The 22,143-nt window shown below is 38.4% G+C and overlaps 1 protein-coding gene across 2 annotated transcripts in view; it reads left to right on the forward strand.

Moving 5' to 3' along the window:
• DPP10 (dipeptidyl peptidase like 10) overlaps positions 1-22,143 on the forward strand; it is a 637,668-nt gene that overhangs the window by 391,704 nt on the left and 223,821 nt on the right. The window lies entirely within an intron of this gene.

A 22,143-nucleotide genomic window follows, 5' to 3' on the forward strand; every position in this document is an offset into this window, starting at 1 on the left:
TTACCTCGCCGTCGATTATAATGGCTGTTTTACCAACCTAATCTGATCATTCTGATCTCTGAGCCATCTAGGTTGGCATCTTTTTAATATCTTTTACATTGGAATTAGCCACATTCTTGGCCTTCCTATATCTAGTAATTATGAATTGCATTCTGGACATTGTGTGTGTTATTCTAGACTATATCCTGTTTAATGTTTGTCCCCAAAGATTTTTTTATGCTTTTGATTTTAGCAGGCAATTTTCTTGGTTAGACTCAGGTTGCACACTGGCATCCCTGCAGTGTGTAGTGACTCACATTTCCTTACCTTGTAATTTCTAGTTGTAAGTTACTTTAATTCTGCTCGCCATTTCTCGCTAAACTTTAACGATCCAGTGTTCAATTGGAAACTTGGCCTTAAACACTGAATTAATGATTTTCTTTCCTCGGTCTCTCTACCCTTTTCTCATTGGCAGCATTATTACCCAGGGGTCCTTCTCCTAGTTCCTTTGACCAGAAGTCATTTTAGCCTGTCTCCTTTGAATCTGCCAAAGAGTAAAATGCCAACAAAATAGAGATTTAGTACACGCTGGTAATTTCTCCAAGTTTTGACTCTCTTCCAGAAATGTTAGCAGCAATGTGGGCTCTCAGTTCTTGACTTTATATAGGAGAGACTTCACAAAACAAATCCAGATGATTTTGAGTGTATTTTTATTAAAGCTGAGGACAGTGAAACAAAGAAGAGCCTAGGATTGAAGGGGCCTGGTCATGGCCACAGGAGTGAATCTAAGTGAGGCTGCCTTGGCCCTTTAGAAAGAAAGTCAGAGGCAGAAGTGAGCCAGCTGGGCTGCATGGACTCATTAGGGCCCTTGGAGAAAGAAAGCAAAGCTCTGAGCCTTAGGAAAAAGTGGGGGGAAAGGCAAGAGAGAGAGAGAGAGAGAGAGAGAGAATGCACTGGATTCCTAAAGTTTTTATTTTTCTGTTTTTTAAAGACTGGAATTTTAGGAGAGGCATTAGGAGAGGGTATCAATAGACTATTTATCAAATTTCTAGGTGTATCCTTTAAGGGTCTCGGTCTCTACTGAGGGGGTCATTGCATCTGGTCCTGATGTCAGCCGTGCTGTCCATTAGTCTGGTTGTTCTGCTTTTCTGAACGTGGAGCTCCTGAGACACAACTGAGGTCCAGATGTTATCTGTAGTTTGATCAAAGCTCAATCTCTGTAGTTAGCAGTCCTGAGGTTTTGTTCCTAACATTATTTGATACTGATCAGAACCTCATTGTCTTGAGGGCTTAATGCTAAGGGAGTGGTCCTGCAAGGGAGAAGGAGGCAGGAGGGTCAGGGTGCTGGATGAAGCTGGTTTGAATCAGCCATCTGTCTCAGTTTCCCCATCCCACTTGACGAGGAATTTTCCTAGCTTCTTACTATCCTGCCTCAGAAATACCCTGGTTCGTTATGTCTCCAACGCCCTTAGCTAGTTGCTTTTTATATCTGATCCAGCATTTATGGTTGTTATTTTTGTGAGGATAAGTTTGTTAGGAGCTCACTTCTTTATCTAGAAGTACAAGCTTCATATTCAATAATTTCCAATAACTAAAAGGATAATGAAATGAATTTTCCCTCACCTGAATGATACAGATTTTAATAACTTTTATCAGGTTCATTAACATATATTTTGAAAAAAAAACAACAACAATAAAAATGGTGCCTTCTTGCAATTTTTATTTATACATCAATCCTTTTAAATGTGTTAGTTGGTTTCAATATATGTGTTAAAATGCATAGGACTGAGCTGCTCAAGTAATCTATTCTTGTGCACCTTTGGGGAAACACTTTCTGCTTGATTGCCTCTAAAGCACGGTTCCTTCACATTTAATTATCATAGGAGTAGGCCACTTATAACATTAATCTACAAAGCTGAATTCATAATTTGTAAGTGATGGCAACTTTGAAGTTGACATTTCTTTTATATCAGAAAGATTGCAGCTGCAGATGAAGTGCAAATGGCGTATTATGCAAAATAAAAGTTTAATTGTGAAGGAAAACCATAGCTGAATATTTCCGTTTGATTAATAATCTATAAGCAGATACCATCGAATCTAAATTTATACAAAAGCATAACTGCTGTTGAAAAATTGCTGCATTAAGTGACGCCACCCTGAGTCACTTTCCCCCATTCTTTGTGTATAGGCAAAGCTTGTAGTCACTTGGATGTGAACAGGCCTTTTAAAATTAATGCTTAGTGCGCAGAAATACAATAAAAACTTCAAGCCATTCTATTTCATGTTCATTCAATTTTTTATCTTCTCCATGTCATTTTCAGTATTTATGAGGTTAGCATATTTCTTTGTTTTTTAGATTTTAACATTTTATGGTAGAACTAGGGGCCCGATGCATAAAATACGTGCAAGAGTAGACCTTCCTTCCCCTGGCTGCCAGCACCGGCACCGGCTTCCCTCCGGCCACCAGCAGGTACCGGGGATCCAGGCTTCCCACGTAGCCCCGGCTTCCACCTGAAGGTTGTCCAGTCTAATTAGCATATTATGCTTTTGTTATTATAGATTAGCCATTCTCAAGCTCCATCCCCTACCATGGCACATTGAAGACACATACATCTGCTTTAAGCACCATCCCACCCTGCCTGTAAATTATCATCTTGCCCCCCAAATGTAGGACACTATTGCAGTTCACGAATCTATGGGTTTTGCAAATGCAAAGGCCATCGATTGCATTCACAGCTGTGGCTATCCCTATTAGGCTGCCAGCAATGCATTCCTCCTGAGAGCTAAGGATACTAGTAAATGCCTCCTTTACATGGTGTCTTCCAGATGCTCTCAGACTCCAGCAGCACAGGAAATCTATTCCCTTGATATTTGTCAATAAAAATAGGGGGGAAAAAAACAGACAAACAAGAACTTACACTCAAGATAACTCTCATTACTAAAGAGAATGGGTGATGCACTTGGGTGAGAAATACAGAAATTACAATTAAATGGACCTGTGGCCCCAATTTCAGAACCATGGTCTTGGCTACAAGAAACCCCTTCTAAGATAGACTAATTACAAAGATTATTGAGGGATTGGATTCTACAGCCTCAGGTGCCTGTGAACTCACTTGTCAGGCAAAATGGTAAAGAAAGTAAAGTTCAATTTTGGTGCCTCATGCCCCCTCCCACCCACACACACTTTTTGCTATAACCCTCTCCCACCTTCAGGTATAAACTTTCTTCAACACCCACATTCAGTCAGCCAAATTACTCTACCTTTACAATGTCTCACTCAATACTTTGACCCAAATGTCTAAGATTAGATAAAAACAATACTTTCAGATTTCATAAATGTGCAATAATGACTCAAACTCTAAGGAGACATTCTGTCACAAGGGGAAGTTAGAATATTTCTTGATTTGATCCAGTTACCTACTTCTTAAAAGAGAAAAGCTTTCATTTATTCAAATTCTTTGAACTTTGGCTGATTCTCATGAGTTGTGTTTTAACTTGTCAAAGATCACCTTAAAGTGTTCACCAGAATTGAACATAGAACTTATTCAGGTAAAATCAATTTCATGTAAAATATGATGTATTTCACCTTTCCCATAATCTGGACTTCAAAATGGTATTAACTTATCCTAAGATTTTATTTTTGTTATTATTATTATTATCATTATTATTACAGCAGCATTATAATACCAACTACCAACATATAAATCAAACAGTAAAGCCTATGCTTTTTTCACATTAAATACTGAGGTTTGCTATCTGAAATTTATAATACAGAGAAGTTGCATAAGTGTATTTCTATTAAAGTTGATCATAATGATAAAATTTGGCCATTTGACAGAGTTCTATCTAATTTGATAGAAATCTATAGAGATTAAAGACGGAATCATTACTTGGGTTAATAGTCATTAGGTAGGGAGATGGAAAGCTTAATTCCTTTTTGTTGTTGTTCATCCTCACCCAAGAATATTTTTTCATTGATTTTTTTTTTTAAGAGAGAGTGGAAGGGAGAGAGGAAGGGGGAGAGAAAGTGTGTGTGTGTGTGAGAGAGAGAGAGATGTGAGAGAGCCACATTGATTGGTTGCCTCCTACACATGCCCCAACTGGGACTGGGATTGAACATGCAACCTAGGTATGCACCCTTGACCAGGAATCTAACCTGCAACCCTTTGGTGAGCAGGCTGATGCTCCAATCACTGAGCTACACTGGCCAGAATGAAAGCTTAATTCTGAACTTAGTTGGACAACACTAACTAATTTTATAACTTTAGGCAAATCATATGAATTCTCAAAGCTTCTGTTTCTTCAATGCTGAACTTAGAAATTATTTTTTTTTATGTTTATATTGATTTGAGTGAGAGTGGAAGGGGGAGAGAGAGAGAGAGAGGAAGAGAGAGAGAGAGAGAGAGGTGAGAGATAAACATTAATTGTCTGTCTACTGCACTCAACCTTACAGGGCTCTGAACCCACAACCAGCAACTTTTTGATGCTCAACTAACTGAGCCACACCAGCCAGGGCTATATTTATTTTGGTTTAAGGCACACCTTAGTTTTCTTTTTATCTCAAACATTAACATTTCCATGTATAATACCCCTGAATACAAGCAGGAATTTGACAGTCTTCTACGTACAAGTCTGTTTGTCAATAGGATAGAAGGCTCTAAGGAAAGATGCTTTTCTTAATCTTATTTACCTGTATATATTTTGAGGATTCAAAGAATTATTAGACCTGGTATTTATTTAAAAGAGCTATTCTTATGAAATGGCAAGGTTTTGCATATGAAAAAAGTAATGAGTGTTTCAAAAAGTGCTGTAGGAATGTATTTGTTTCCAAAGTCAACATACATTTTAACACAATGTCTTATAAAGAACTTAAAATCGAATTTGCAGCACATTAAATAGTTCATTTCAACTCTTTGTTTTCTGTTTACCTTTAGTTCTGCGTCTAGTGAAAGAGTCTATCTCATCTCAAAACATATTTTCGAAATATTTTTTTAGTATTTACTCGCCCCTTTGGGCCATGCACATTTTGCCTTTACTTTTTCTTCCTGCTATTTCATCTGAAGTTGCTGATCTTATGAGAACAGGTTTTTATGAAAGAAAAGAGGGTTTTCCTCACAGATGTTCTGTGTGAGAAGAAAAAAGGAATTTCTTTGCAAGGTGTCAGCTCGTCCAGGGGTCACCCACTTCACAGCTTGGTACACACAGATCATATAACAATGGCTGTGGAAAGTCAGAACTTTGCAAATGTCTTTAATGGCATCTGCCAGGGATTCATTTAGTGTCCTGAAAAAGCCAGCTAGTCACTGGCAATTTCAAGTAACATTGTAATGAATACGTATTTACATAAATTAACCTATGATTCTCCTTTTATTTCCTTGAGATATTTCCATGAAGTATAATTATCATTAACTAGCTTACGGATATATCATTTAAGAGCAATTGTTATAAAGGCTCTCTATGTGCATTTGTTACAGGATAGTGAGAAGTTAGAAAAATGCCAGGGCAGGAGGAATAGAGAAACTGAGACAAGAAAATTAAACAAGGCCAAGCATGCAGCCAGCTTGCTGCAGAACCCTATTTTGAGAACAAAGGTCTCTCCTCACTAACCAGAGAACAGAGTGTAAATCACCCTGGAACTGCTAAGGTGGGAGGAGGACTGGAGGAGAGAAAAGGGAGTTTTCCTCTCACTGTTTAAACAGAGAAGCCAGCAGTCTTGGGGATTGTTAAGGTAAACTCGCCAGATGCTTCTCATAAATTCTGGAAAAACCACAACAAAGTAAAAGGAAGGCCTTGAGCGTTAATCTGCACCAAGATATTCGGAAGAGGAGTTTTGAAACCTGGAGACAGAAGGGTATAGAACCACTCGAACCCCCACAGACTTGCCTCCCCAGCCAGCTGAGAAGCCCGTCTGCGCTCCAGGCCAGATGTGGTTTCATAGATCTACTTGCCTCTTTCCTTCTTTAAGCAATGGGCGTTACAAAGCAATCATCCTGAGTCACTCGTTTGAATTCCTTCCTCTGAGACTGACAGGAGCCCAGAAGGACACAGCCCTTTCCCTTCAGCTCAGGGGGCTGTCCAGTAACACCCACGCTGGTGTTTGGGTGCCTATGGCACAGGGACGTAGTACCTTCCAAGGAGTTGGTGCATTTGCTATTCTACCTGGAATGTCTGAGTCCTGTTTGCTTTCATCCAGGTCAACATTCTAGATGTTATTGCTTAAAAAATAATAAATCCATATATTTTTTCCATCTGATAGTTTGAATATATCCTAATGGGAAAATAAGTCTGGATTTGCATCAAAATTTTCTGGTCAAAATACAGTCTATCATTGTCTTATACTTTCTTCAATTGGTGACAATGGTACCAGATTGTTCGTGAATTGTGTCTTGGAAAAGGCCCCAAACAGAGTCCAGTCTCAAGTCTGACATTGGCAGTGACCAGGAAGATAGATCCCATCTTTTGTCTCAGCCTTCCCCAGGACCTGAGGAGGCAGGTAGGACCGGGCGCCTGCTCATGCTCCTGTGTAACCTTTCGGCATAATCATAGCAAAGCTTGGCCGGAAGAACTTGGCCTCCCTTCAGCTGTGTTTTCCTTTGGGTTTCTTGACAGCTATTAACATGTCAGCCTGATACAGAAGAGGAGAAAAAGCATCAGCCCTGCTATGAGAAATGCTGACATATTTTTAAAGCTGCACTTTGTGCACAATAAATCTTCACCTTCTCAGAGCAGCAATATTTCTTCATCAAAACTTGTACCTATGAACAGATTTGGTCCACTGTCGAAAAGGTGGGATAAACAGAGGTTCATTACTTGAGCAAAGTGAAATATTTAGGAGTTGTTTTTTATCAGGAGGCACTTATTTAGCAACAGACTCTATGCTTGGTGCACAGCCATCGATGCAAATTAAGGTAAACACCTGGGAGCTTACTTCTTAAGAAAGACATCAAGTGCATCAGCAACTGATCGCTGAATAAGAACATGCCTTCATTCTTTATCAAAGCAGAGAGGTTAATGTATTTTAGGTTGGCGGAGAAAACATTAAGATAGGGACAAGCCACAATTTGAATAAACCTCCCTTCAAACTATTTTATTTGACCATAGTAGCTTTTGAAACAGTGCGATCTTTCAGGCTATACCTTTCCAACAAATTGATATCATGTGACCTAACTACCTTTCTCATACAATGGGGTGATGACAACTGATTCTCAAGGTTATCCTCCTGACAGGGTAAGCTGGAGTTTTATTTGTCAGAACTTGTCAACAGTAGCCTTCCCTCTATAACCCTTGGGAACTTCAGTTTCCTGGCATCGGACTTAACAATACGCCTTATATAAAGAACTACCCAGCTTCTGATTTAAAGTTAAGCTGCCTAAATGCAATTCTGATGCTGTCATTTCTTCTTTGATCTCAGAGGAACTCCCTCAACCTAGACCACTGGCCCATTCAAAGCCACATAAGCCACTCTGAGCCCAAACTGGCCGGCCACTATAGTTCTGTTCTGTCAAGATAATCACTGACACAATTCACAACTGTGGTCTCTTCCCTCAAGGAAATGGCCCTCAGATTTATTCTATCTACTTCACCTGGAATAGCATCCCTAGCTCTAAGCCTTTTCATTTGATGGCTCTACGTCTGACAGAGACTTTTAAATATTATTTCACTCTCTTCCACTGTGGTATCATCTATGTTATTGCCCATTATGCTTTTCCAGCAGGTCATTTTGTTTTTGTAAACAATGAGTATGCACATCTTTCCTACCACATTGTCAAAAGTTTATGAGACTCTTAAAGTCATTTAAAATCTGAAAGTATAATTGTATCTCACATTCCTACCACACAAAAAAATTAGGAAACATTAATGACCCAATCAATTTTGTTATATTCTATTGTTTTTTATTCTAATTTTTAAAATGTTTATTGTAATTTAATATGTGACTTCATGACCCACTACTAATTTTTATGACTTATTATTTAAAGATGAATTCTAGAGAGATTTTCATGATCATATAAGAGAATATAAGGACGAGCAGATGATAATAAAATAAGAGAGGTAGACAATCACCAGTATTCACCTGCTATAGAGGATTACGTCATGGATGTACTGTTGGAAAATAAAGATATTTTTGGATTGTCTTTTTTGGGCAGATGACTTATTGGATGTAATCACTGTTCGGGATAGCAAATATGTTATATCATTTAATGCTGATAAGAAACATACTAGTAGCATGTGTCTGTCATTTTGATGCTGAGAAGACTATGAGTTAAAGAATTGGTATGTCATAATTTTTCTAAGAGGACAGCATTTTTGAGCAGAAGGGTCAAAATGCTTTTTATCACCTCCTGCTATCTCCCTAAATGTTGAAGATAAAAGTTTATTTAAAAGGCATTGCTTCTTTAATAAACTCTAGTTCCAATCTAGCCAAATCCTCATTAATTTCCTACTCTTGGAATCCTAAACAATTGTATGGTGTGTTTTTTTCTGAATACAGCATTTCACTGTATAGTGTATATTTTAGTATTTACCACAGTCTTACTGAGACATGATAAATAGGTTCTGTAATTTTCTATTGAACTTCTCCTGTAATGTTTCCAAAGAAGAGAAAGCCATTTCTCTCTTTGTATTACTTTGTAATCTGAGAGAAAAATTAAAGATGGTGAAAGAGGTGTGGAGGAGGGAGAAGGGTAGAAACGTGAGGAGAAAAGATGGAGAGAAAGAGGAAAGAGGGCAAAGAAGGAAAAAAAGAAGAAAGAAAATGTGTTTTAATGCCTCAGCACATAAGCAAAATTTTTGGGCTCTCCAATATTAAAATGATATCACTCTCAATTATCCAGAGGTCAGCATGCTGGGTCCTAACTGACGGGCTGTGAAAGGCATCTGTGGAAATAAACAAACTGATAAGAAGCTGTGTACATCATCCTTTCACACATGCCCCATCGCCCAGAACAAAATCCCACTTTTTATTTCCTTTCTGAATGTCTTCATAGAAATTGAAGTTGGCATGTATGTAATTGAAAATTATTTTAACATACATAATTTGGGATTTGTCATTTTTTAAATTCTCACTTAAGGATATGGTTTTATTGATTTTTAGAGAGAGGAAGGGGGGAGAGTGTGTGAGAGAAATATCGATGTGAGAGAGAAACCTCGATTGGTTGCCTCCTGTCAGCTCCCCAATCTGGAATCGAACCTTCAACCTGCAAACTTTGGGTGTAGGGACAACGCACCAACCATCTGAGCTACCCTTCCAGGGCAGATTTATCATTTCTTAAACCCTCTTTTCTTGACAAAAAACTTCACAAATACTACAGAATTTAAAATAGATCTGTGACTCTTAGGTCTGCATCTTTCTCATCATCTTTCTTTAATTCTAGAAAATGCTTTATGTATTACTTGGTTTTCCATTGATTTAACCCATGGTTTTTAGAAGGCTCTTTGTCCATCATGGTAATTACTAGTAAGGATGACTATCACTGAAGTCCTACTATATTCAGTGGGTTTTTCTTCCTTCCTCTCTTTATTTTTTCTTTTCTTTTCTCTTTCCTTCCTCCCTCCCTTCCTTCCTTCCTTCCTTCCTTCCTTCCTTCCTTCCTTCCTTCCTTCCTTCCTTCCTTCCTTCCTTCCTTCCCAAACAGCTTTTATTCCAGTATTCTTAAATTTTTATTTTGGTAAATATTTTCTTAGTTTTGCAATTTACACTGAGTGGCCAGATTATTCTGACCACCCCATCAGTACTTCATTGACACTTCCAAAAATACTGAATATTGAAAACTTCCTAAGCAAATACTCTCAAGGTATTATTATTATTATTATTATTATTATTATTATTATTTGCATAACTAATTCACTTCATTGTACTGAAGGGGTGGTCAGAATAATCTGGCCACTCAGCATAGTTTGGCAGCAGGCAGCAGTGGAGGCGCCGAGGGCCCCAACGGGCTTCTGGCTGAGCCGGGCTCAGCCGCTGGGACACGGAGGTGCGCAGTCAGTGATGCAGGTTGAGTAAGATGCTGGGGCAGCAGCGCTGGGTTTAAAGGCCATTGGAGGCAGACTCACTCGGAGCCAAGAGCCCAAGAGCCGGTGAGATCTCTGCACAGAGCTCAGGGCTGGGCTCTGGGAGCCAAGTGTTTGTTTTCTCGCAAGGAAACTGGAGGGAGAGAATGAAAAAGTAGCAGTGTGTGTTTTCCCTCAACTACTTAAAAGCTGATGATCTCATTCCATTCTTAAAGCTACAAATAGAAACCCTTAGATGAACCCTGTGAGGCGGGCTCTGGGATTATCTGAGATTCTGTGGAGGGTATTCGGCCTTTGCCCCCCACAAGGACATGCTTAGTAACCTCCAGCTTTCAGTGCTGTGATTTGTGCACTGGCGGGGGGCGTGGCCTAAGGGGATGGGCCGCTGTGAGAGGGGTGCTCCCACTCTGGGAGCGCACTGAGCACCACGGGGCAGCTCCTGCATTAAGCATCTGCCCCCTGGTGGTCAGTGCGTGTCATAGCAACTGGTCAATCGTTCATTCTGGTCATTCTGCTGTTTGGTGTCTGGGCTTTAGTATATAGGATTTGTACTTACCTTTTTTTTTTTTTTTCTTTATAGTCTACTTCATCCATGTAACTTGTCACTGCTTGCTGATTAATTTGATTTGGATTGTTTCTCTCACTTTCCTCTTGAGCATTGAAATGTTGGATCTGGCAGCGCATTATAGATATTCCTAAACACTTGGCTGAATGACTGTCAGCCTCTCTACTAGCAGAGGACCTTGAGTTCAAATGAGCCCGGATTTCTGAAGGGATATCCCTCAAGCAGTGAGAAGAGTGGGTGCATCTGTTGGTTCAACTCATCCCTGCCATAAAGACATCATTAAAAAGTTAAAAGCACAGGATGTGAATGCCGGTGCTGGTTTCCTGGACTGGATCTCAAGGAGGTTACTGCTTGCATGGTGAGAGGCTGATATAAATGTTTCTACAGTAAAAATAAGATCTCTCCTCCAATGTTCTAAGCGCACATAAAATCCTTGTCCTTTTCGTTCTTTGGGTGATAAAATGTTGATTAAAGAATTTCAGGCAAACAGAAGAGACCTAAGGAGAGCTTTTAATACACCTCTTTTGCCTCTATTGGAACTGGTCCAGGGCAATGCAGGGCCCTTGCTAATCACAGGCTGAGCTGGCTTTTAAGTGGTCTGTAACTCCAAGCAACCTAAAAGTGAGGCAGATTATTCTTTTGCAATAATTCAATTTATAGCAAGTGCCTAAACTGGTTTCAACGTTGCACAGTATATTCTCTTAAAATAGGTGTTTTAAAACAATTACATGCATATTAAAAATCCTCATTTACTATAAGCTGAATTCTTCAAAAATAATAATCTATAACAGCTTTGTGAATTCCTTTAAAATTATAACAGTAGAGTTTGATCATTTTTTAAAAAATAGACTTCTTTTTATGTGTTCAATAAGAAAATAAAGAAGTGAGACAGAAAATAGTTATAAGAAAGTAAACCAAAGATTAACAGAAAATATTAAAAAATCCTAAAGCCTGAAGTTGATTAAAGAAATGATGTACTCTCATGGCATTATGTATACTAATTACAAAGAAGGGATGCTCATCGTGTTTGTAGATAACATAACTATAGGATGCTTGGTCAAAATATTTGAAAAAAGCCCTAGCCAGCTTGACTCAGTGGATAGAGTGTTGGTCTGCAGACTGAAGGGCCCTGAGTTCAATTCCAGTCAAGGGCCCATGCCCAGGTTGAGGGCTCGATCCCCAGTAGGAGCCATGCAGGAGGCAGCCAATCAATGATTCTCTCTCATCATTGATGTTTCTATCTCTCTCTCCCTCTCCCTTCCTCTCCGAAATCAATTAAAAAATATTAATTTAGCCCTAGTCTGGTTGGCTTGGTGAATAGAGCATCGGCCTGCAGACTGAAGGGTCCCAGGTTCGATTCCGGTCAAGGGCACTTGCCTGGGTTGCGGGCTCGATCCCCAGTGGGGGGCGTGCAGGAGGCAGCAAATCAGTGATTCTCTCTCATCATTGATGTTTCTATCTCTCTCTCCCTCTGCCTACTCTCTGAAATCAACAAAAATACTTAAAAAATATTAATTTATAAAAAATATTTGAAAAAGAAAATAAATTAATTCAAATATATATATATCAATACTGTAAGAAATTGTCTTTTCTCAGAAGAGGATATTTAATGTAGATAGATATAAAAGCTGACATTTAGTAACGACACACAACCGAAACAACCATATTTACACAAATATCTAGGGAGAGATGCTATTTAATAACTATTTATGAGGGGAAAAAACACATGTGCATTTAGCACCACATGAGCCATATAGCATGATGTGGCTGCTGAAAGCATGCCTAAGCCAATTTAGGTAGCATGTGAAGAAGCAGTGTATAAAATAAAAGCAGTTAGTGCTGCCATTGCATTCTACCCTTCTTGTGTCCTATAACATTTAATACAACTTATTTTATCGGCTCATTTCTTGTTTGGTTCCTATCTTTTCCACTAGCTTGTAAGCTCCATATGACACCCATTACACTCACCAGTGCATGTTCATCTTATGCCTAGTACAGTACACGGACCAAGCTATATCTTCAAATTTTCTGATATACAGTGTCCAAAGACAATTTAATGGGTGTAATATGGAAACGTTGGGGCCTAGGTTGGTATATTATATATTGCAGTCCAGGACAAAGGCCCAGAATAAAAATGTAGAAATCATGCAGAGATTAATTTAATTAAGCATATTTTATAGTAACTGTTTCAAAGCCTAGAGATCTTCCAGAATGGAGTGGCCTGGACGTCTGATTAAACATGGTGAACTAAAACACATTCTGTATATCAGGCCTTGTTTTTTTAAATGTTTGTTGTTTAGAGTATTACAGATGGCCCCTGTTATTTCCCCCCATTGCTCCCACCTCACCCCAGGCCTTGGATATCTGGCTTTGGATACCAGTCAGCTGAGAGCATCGGTGCTTATGAAACAGGGAGAAAATAATAGCTAAAATATTTCTTCTGCATGATGAGACATCTCCAACTTCTTTCCTCAGCTGGGCTCCAAAAATCCTAATTATACTATCTCAAGTAGGAATTTGGAAAGCTCTTATCTGAAAATGGAGCGATCGAAGAGAAAAGATGCACAGATATCTCCACATAGTTATGCCAAAGAAAGTGACTCTGGCTGGTTACTCCACAGTGAAGATCATGGTTCCTCAGTCTAGGTCTGTGATAAGATTGCCAATCAGCCTTTAGTGTCCCTTTCTGAAATGTGAGGGATTTAGAGATGATGAGATAAAAACAAACAAATAAATAAATAAATACATGAGTGAACAAATAAGTAAGCCAGCCAACAAACATAGAATAGTAAAAAAAAAAAAAAAAAAAAAAAAAAAAAAAAAAAAAAAAAAAAAAAATTAAAAAACAAATTATTTGCTTTAGTAAAACCAACATTATTGCAAGTGAAAAAAAAATGTATTGAGTGGCTCAGCTCTGAATAGTATTTGTACAATCATTAACAGTGAAATGCTGAATAGTGACATCTTAGACCAGTGGTCCTCAACCTTCCTAATGCCACGACCCTTTCATACAGTTCCTCATGTTGTGGTGACCCCCACTTTCATTGTTACAAATTGAACATAATTAAAGCATAGTGATTCATCACAAAAACAATATGTAATTATATATGTGTTTTCCGATGGTCTTTGGTGACCCCTGTGAAAGGGTCGTTCGACCCCCAAAGGGGTCGCGACCCACAGGTTGAGAACCGCTGTTTTAGAGTAGCGGATGGGGAATAATGTGGGATCAGGGTGTGAGCTACTTTCTCATCTTCTTTACTGGGACATCAGGAGAGAATATATAACATTTTAACATTAAGAAAATGATGCTTAATAGTTATCAATTGCTGCATAACCAATTATCCACAAATTCAGTAGCTTAAACAGCATTAAAGTTTTATTTCACATCATGTCTGTGGATCAGGAATATGGGAGTGGCTTGCCTGTGTGCACGGGACCTCTCATGGGTTAGAGTTAAGATGTTAGCCAGACCTGTGGTCATTAAGGCTTGACTGCTGCTCAAGGATTCATTTCCGCAAGGATTCCCTCAGGTGGGTGGCAGGTAGTCTATTGGGGGGAGGCTTCAGTCTCCCCGATACAGGCCTCTCCTAAGGGCTATTGAAGACTCACCATATGGCAGCTGCCGTTTCTCCAGAGTGAGTGATTCGAGAGAAAGCCTGCTATAAAGGAAATGTCACTATGACTAGTCTTACATCACAAAGGATTCTCATAAAAAAGTAGTTATGTAAATCAACTCTAAATTCAGGGTTGGAGAAGTTTTGATATAGGGTAAGGATACCAGCAGGAGACATTCATGGAGCCATCTTGGAGGCTAGCTGCCACAAGCAGTGCCTGTGTGTGTGTGTGTGTGTGTGTGTGTGTGTGTGGTGGGGTAAATTGTAGAACCAATCTCAATGTAGCTATCACAGAATCCAGAAACAGAGGACTCAGTATTTGAAAAAGGTCATTCTGTAGTTATTTATGTAAATAAAACAAGTCATACACCTTCTCTTTCTAAAATGCTTGTGAACGGTCAGCAGCTTACTTTTTGAAGGGGGTCTTGAGTTACATGAGGATAAGGTATATGTCTCCTATAAATTCTGGTGACTGCCCAGCACCACTGGCATGGTGCAAGCAGGTTATGAGTACTTGGAATTGGCTGTTTTGTATTAACGTATTTAAGAGAACTGCAAGGACTAAGTAGGATGGTAGAGAAAAGCTAATAAGAAAGAAAAAAAATTGGAAGGAAGGAAAGAAAAGAAAAGAAAAGAAAAGAAAAGAAAAGAAAAGAAAAGAAAAGAAAAGAAAAGGGAAAAAGGAAGAAAGTGCGCACGATGAATGTCTTTAGAAAGCATACCTCTTAGTGGAGCATTGATATTCCTCGGCATGTCAGGAAATGAATTCACCCACTTGACAATGGCTGGAAATTGGCATCTTAAGAGATAGATCTTTCCTTCTACGTATCTATATTATATCAAATCAATGCAGCATAAATCCTCACAGTAAAAAGGAAATAGAATTTTAATAAAAGCTGGGTTGTGTGACTAATATTCTTGAATTGTAATATATATATATATATATATATATATATATATATATATATATATATATATATACTTCCTGCAGGAAATTAAAGAGGAAAATAAATAACCAACAGCCTTACTTTTCAGTAGGGGACTGAAATGTAAAATGATTATAGAAAATAGATCATTTTCAAATTAGTATTCCACACTTTGGGAGAAGAGCATTTTTTTCTCCTGCATAAATTATGTGGGGACACATTTCAAAAACCCAATCTTAATCTAAGCCATTAACATTTCAAAAAATAAATTAATATATTCAAGGGAATGAAATGTACAATGTTAGGGAGTCGACTCTAGTGCCACAGGAACGACGGCTTTGCTAACATTTCTGTGCAAAACCTGATTCTGAAACTTTATTTTCCCTGTTGGTGGCAGAATTTAATATCTAGCCCAGGCTTTGAGTACATAGCTGATTTATTCTTTTCTTCTTCAGGTGAAACTCTTTTTATAACAATATGACTTTCAAATCTCTTCAAAGAAAATACGTGTGGGCCCAGACTTCTCTCATGCTTGCAGAGATGAGAATATCATCGAAGGGTTTAATTTTAGAATTGGACTTTGGAAGCATATTGCCGAAGCCATAGCATGATGTTTAAAATGTCAGAAGTCTTGTATTAAGCTAGCCACTTATTTGTTGGGCTGCCTCGAGTCAGTCACTTCACTCAAGAGTCTCTAAGTTTGTTTTTCAATCTGTAAAATGAGAGCAGTGAACTTGAGATTCTCAAAGACCTCAATGGGCTCTAACATTACGCAAGGTTGAATAGAGAGTTAAGGTTTGAAAAAAATCTAAAATATACTCTTGAATCTTAGTTTGATATCTTCATACATATTAGATTTATGATTTTTTGTGTTTTTCTCTTTTCTTTTTCATTTTATTAATTTTATATTATCATAGTAAGAGCAGGTAACATAAGGTCTACCCTCTTAAATGTTTAAGTTTATGATACATTGTCGTTTGCTACAGGTACAATGTTGTACAGTAGATTTCCAAAACGTATTTATCTTGCTTTACTGAAACGTTATGCCCATTGATTAGTAACTTCCCATCTCTTCCTAGAAAAAAACATTCCACTCTTTGATTCTATGAACTTGGCTATTTTATTTTTGTTTTTTGTTTTTGGCATGAAAACATTTTCTTTTTACTATTTTTTTAAGTAAATGGAAATTGAGGTATACCTTCTCAAATTGCTTTCCATTATCATTTTAGACACAAACATCTTTTGCTGCAATTACAAGTACAATGTTTCCATTTATCATAGCAACAGTCTCTTTCACTACTTTTGTTCTTCCTTTTTTTTGTTTTTAAGTCTCTGGATCCAATTAGAAACCATCAAGAAACACACAAGTTGTGTTTCTATAGCTGTGCCTTTTGTAACAATATAATAAAACAACTGTCTTGCATTGGTTGCATATTGTGTGCCAAAACCAATGACAGGGCATTTGTATACATTTTTTGACTTAATTATTGGGAGATGGGCAGTCGTTCCTATTCTCTGCTGCTGTAATTCCTTGACAACATTAGAAAAGACGTTCCCAACCTGAGTCCAGAAACTCTGTTTTTCAGGGTTTTTGATCTGTAAAAGAGGAGGGGTATCTAACTCAGCGCTTCTTGAATTTTAACGTGAATGTGGATCACCTAAGGATTTTGTTAAAATGTAGATTTGAATTCAGTATGTCTGGGATGTGGCCTAAGACTCTGCATTTTTATCATGGTACTCAGTTAGAAGGTTATGTATGTAAAAGCTGAGGATTTCTGATGATAGCTATTAAAACAGAGCATCCAGAGTACAGTTGAAAAGATGTGATGGAATAAAAGGTTTGGGGGTTTGAAAACCTGGATTCGAGTTCTGTAACTTTGGGTGAACTTGGCTCTTTTAGATACTACACATAAATATGCAACGTCTCTCCTTTTGGGACTGGCTTTTTTCACTCAGCATAATGTCTTCAGGGTTCATCTATGTTGTGTCACATATTGCAGAATTTCTTCTTTATCGAAGGCTGAAAAATACTCCATTGTATGTATATACCATGTTTCCTTTATTCATTTGTCCATAATGGACTTTCAGGTTATTTCAACATGGCTATTGTGCATAGTGCTGCTATGAACATGGGAATGCTGATATCTCATTAAGATCCTGATTTCAGTTCTTTTGGATAAATACCTAGAAATGGGATGCTGGATCATATGGTAGAGAAATGTAAATCCAGAATACAGTTTTAGGCATCTGAGATAGATTAAGATATGGAAGGTAAGTGATGCCCACTTGCGCTACTTTCCTGTGGCCTTCATCAGGGAACTATGCAGAAATAGTGAGACATGTGTCTAACCAAAATTCGTATTTTTACATCCCTATCCGCCTCTAACTATGTACTTGACTTGACTTATTTTAAATGTGACCAAATCAACGTTTTGGTGAAGCATAAAATATTACAACAGAATCTTAGTTCAAAAATAAGACCCAGTACTATGAGCATTTGGTAGCTCTTTGACATGAATTTTTCCCCTGGACCTAAGATGGAAAGTCATTCTGCAAACATGAGTGTTTAATTAGAACAGAGCAGTGCTTCAGTTTAATGTGCTGACTATCCTTCTAGTTAACAATTTACAGGATTAGTTTACAAATATGTTTTGGCTAAATGACCTCAAGCCTAAAGTTATATATTTTTGTAAAATCTACTAGAAAATGCATTATTATAACCATAATTTTATTTATTTATTTCCACGGGTATAGTCAAGTAGACTGTATCTCTCTAGTTCCCACCAGCAGGTGTTTAATCTGCTAAAATCCTCTGTCAAAGTGTAGCAAGTGAGAGGCATTTTCTTTGTGTACAGAGACCTGGCTTGGAATCTCATGTCTGTACTTCAGAGTTATAGTGACCCTGAAAATATTACTCAATTCCTCTGACCCTCAGTTTCCTCTTCTATAAAATATGACTCATAGCACTTCATTCATAAAGCTGTGTATATTGATATATATCCTAACTATTTTTGTGAATTTATATGAAATTATGAAATAGAGATATTGGTTGAATACATTAAAAATTCTGAACACATGTATTTTGTTTTGTTTTGTTTTACCATATCTATTACTTTTCATTCAATCATAATAACAGTATCACAGCTGGTAATTTTAGGAATAATCTTACCACAAGGCAGAGTGAAGTTAATAAATCAATTGTATAAAATGGATCATAAAATAAAGAATGTGTTCATTTTCTTTTTAATGATTGCAACCATGGCTGCCTCATGATTTTCATACTTTGCTGCTGAGAGTATCCATATTTAACCAAGACATCAAAGAATTCTATTCTCAAAGTGTTCGGTGGTTTGTTTCTGTGATTTGCTGCTGAAGATTTTTCTAAAAACGCCAGCTGCTACCTTTAGTTTGTTAAAACTGTGTAAATTCACTTGGGGATTCCAACCTAGGGCATCCGATTTCATTTACCTTATCCCTTCCAGATAGCTTTGAAACTCATATTCTGTGCAACAGCATGTATTATGCTGTGGAATGGGATTGGAAAATGACGATAATGAAGACATTGTTTTGTAAATAAAGCAAATATATATTTGTGATAATTATATGTTAAATACTTTGTGTATTATCTTATTTAATTCTTGTAAAATATACGTGATAGGTACTGTTATATTTTTGTCCATTTTCCAAATGAGGTAACTGAGTCACAGAGAATTAAGTATATGACCATGGCAATTTACTGGTAGGTAGGAAAGCTGCTTGCCCTCCAGTGTCCCTGCTCTAACCTAAGTCAGAATGTATATATTCTGAGCAGCACAAATATATTTCCACCTTAATTTTTTTCAAAGTAGATTCCCAATGTCCTATCAGCAGTTATTTATCTTCCAAAATGTGAATTATAATTTGCAGTACTAGTGCATATTCTTTTTCAGATTTTTGTCTTATTGACTGTCTTGGTAGTATTTGATGCAGTTGGCCACCACCTCTCTGGACCCCATTATGTTCCTGTCTCCCAGACACCTGCACTCTTATCCCTACGATGGTTACTTCTCTGACTCATGTAGGGAATTCTCTTCTGCCATTCTGAAAAATGTTGGTGTTGTCTAGTGTCTCATTTTTACATTCACATTCTTCTTGGGCAATTACACATGTTCAACCACCATCTCATGCTATTAACTCCAGTCCAGACTGCTCCAGAATTTTAGACTCATACATCCAACCGGATACTACCATTAAAAGCCTGATGCACATAAACTTGATCCAATAAGTTCATGTACATTTGGTAAATTCTGGTCCCATGAACCTGCTCTTCTACCCAATCATCCATACCAAAACCCAGAAAATTCTACGTAGCTCATCTCACTTTTTCACATGCCTCCAACATTAAACTTTACTAGAGGCCCAGTGCACGAATTCATGCATGGGTGGGGTCAGGCCGGTTCACCCTGGTGGGTGCTTATTTAGCTGGGCCAGAGAGGGGGAGGGGCCACGGGTGGTTGGTGGCTGGCCAGCCCCTGATTGGGATGATGGGGGCCAACTGGGGGCTAGGCCAGCCGAAGGGCGGGGGGTGGGGGGGGCTTATCGGAGCTCGGATCAGGCTGGTTGGCTGCTGCAGTATGTGCCATAGCCCCCAGTTGTTCTGGTCTTTCTGCAGTTCCAGTTGCTGGATATATATATATATATATATATATATATATATATATATATATATATATTATAACCTTATTGTATTCATTACTTCTTTTTTGTAAATGCCCCACATTTATTTACATATGAATTGTGTTTAATACAGTTATGATGAATGCAGTACATAACAACTGACAGAAGCAAGACTTTTTGAGAAAACAAATCATGAGTATAGTATATCATGCAAGTATCCATATAAACACAAAACAAGTATTTTTTAATACTTTTTAAAAGTGTATATATTAAGAATTTTTCAAAGGATGGGGATATAATTATGCTCATGATTAAGAACTGCCTTCATGAGGCTCGTATTCTTGTTGAGAGGTTGAGGTCGACAAAACAATAAATCTTTAAAGAGTCCTGGCCAAGTAGTTCTGTTGATTAGAGCGTTTTCCCATACACCACAAAGTTGCAGGTTCGATTCCAGTCAGGGCACATACCTCTGTTGCAGGTTCAATTCCCGGTCGGGGTGCCTATGGGAAGTAACCGATGAATGTTTCTCTATTTCTCTCTCTCTCTTCCTCTTTCTTCAAAATCAAAAACGTATCCTCAGCGATGGACTAAAGAAAAATCCTTAAATAAATAAAATCACATGTAAAGAGATAAATAATATGCTTTCTCTTCAGGATGGGATGAGTGTTTCAAAAAAAGCATTAAATAGATAATTGGATCAAGAATGAAAGGAGGTAATATTTTATATAAAATATACACTGAGTGAAATGTGTCAGTAAACTGACCTGTCCTTGTAAATTGCCATTGAGGCATCAGGATTAATGAAAGCCTGCTCTGAGAAGGTGATATTTGGTCAGACTCATCAATGATGAAATGAAATTTATGAAGAGTTGGAGAAACAGCATAATAACCAGTGGGAAGAACAAGTTCAAAAATCCTGACATGTCCAAAGAGCAGGTTCAAAGATTCAACTTGTCACTGTCATTGTTCTACATCTCTTGGTTTCACTTATTGTAAGATTTGTTCCCTGAAATAGTTTTCTCTACTGCTCTTATGAGGATCTCTATCTAGGCTCTGATCTTTCTTCTGAATCTGACTCACTATGCAGCAAAGTGACTGATTCATCCAAGTTTCTAGGATTCCTGTGTGCAACTGTGCACCACAAAACAGCAAAGGATATCATTCACTTAGACTATGATTTGAACAGCACTCCCTAGAGTGCTATGACCTGATGACCCTGAATCAGGTGCCATCAATTATAAATGGGAGGTAGAAATCCTTTATGACAATCTCTTCTTCTTGATCTACTTGTACCTTCTCTTGTAGTCCTGTTTCTCATAGTTTCCTATCTATAACATCTTATCTCAGTAGCTTAATTCATTATTTGAACTTTAGCTCAGATATCACCTACATGGAGTCTAGGCTAAGTACCTTTAATTGCAATCCTGTTCATTGTTTTTTTTTTAAAATATGTATACTATATATAGTTCTAAAATTCATGTCTGCACATATTAGCACTTTGCTTAAAATATTTTGTGTCTCCATTATCTGTAACTAGGGGGGTTGGGTTCCTCAGCCTGGCCTGTGCCCTCTCACAGTCTGGGAGCCCTCAGGGGATGTTCTACTAATGGTGGGGAGCGGGCCTAAGTGGCAGTCTGGCCTCCCTCTGCAGAAGGCTACCAGGTGGGCTGGTCAGGGGACAGCACAGCCCCCATCACCCTGCTGCTGCCCCTGCTGCCAGCTTCCCTCTGCTTGAGGCAACCGGGCAGGCAATCAGGGGAAGGTGGCACCCCCATCGCCCCCGCTGCTGCCGCCACTGCTGGCTTCCCTCTGCAGGAGGCCACTGGGTGGGCGATCAGGAGACGGCACATCTCCCCACCTCCCAACCCCACATTGCCCCTCCACTGCCACTGGTCACTGCCGCCACCCCCCCCCCATTGTCATACCCTCCCTCTACCCACTGGCATAGACCCAGGCTGGCCTGGCGCCGCCTGTTCTCCAGCCCCACCGACTGGTCATTCTACTGTTAGGTCAATTTACATATTAAGCTTTTATTATATAGGATAACAAGTCTAATATCCTTAGCTTGACTATGTCCTTTAAGTTCTCTCATCCATGCCATAAAAGATCAATACTCAAGTATGGACCCCCTCACAGTTTTCTGAATAGGCCCAGCTAACACTTCTGTCATCCCCTGCTGATTCCTCTGTTTAATCCTTGGCTATTCTAGTCTCCTTGCTTTCTCTCAAGGCTCAGTCAAGTGTCAAGTACACCATAAGCCAGCCGTGGGCAAACTATGGCCCACGGGCCGGATCCGGCCAGTTTGAAATGAATAAAACTAAAAAAAAAAAAAAAAAAAAAAAAAAAAGACCGTACCCTTTTATGTAATGATGTTTACTTTGAATTTATATTA

Source organism: Myotis daubentonii, chromosome 7 (assembly GCF_963259705.1).
Source record: "Myotis daubentonii chromosome 7, mMyoDau2.1, whole genome shotgun sequence".
Taxonomy (NCBI): domain Eukaryota; kingdom Metazoa; phylum Chordata; class Mammalia; order Chiroptera; family Vespertilionidae; genus Myotis; species Myotis daubentonii.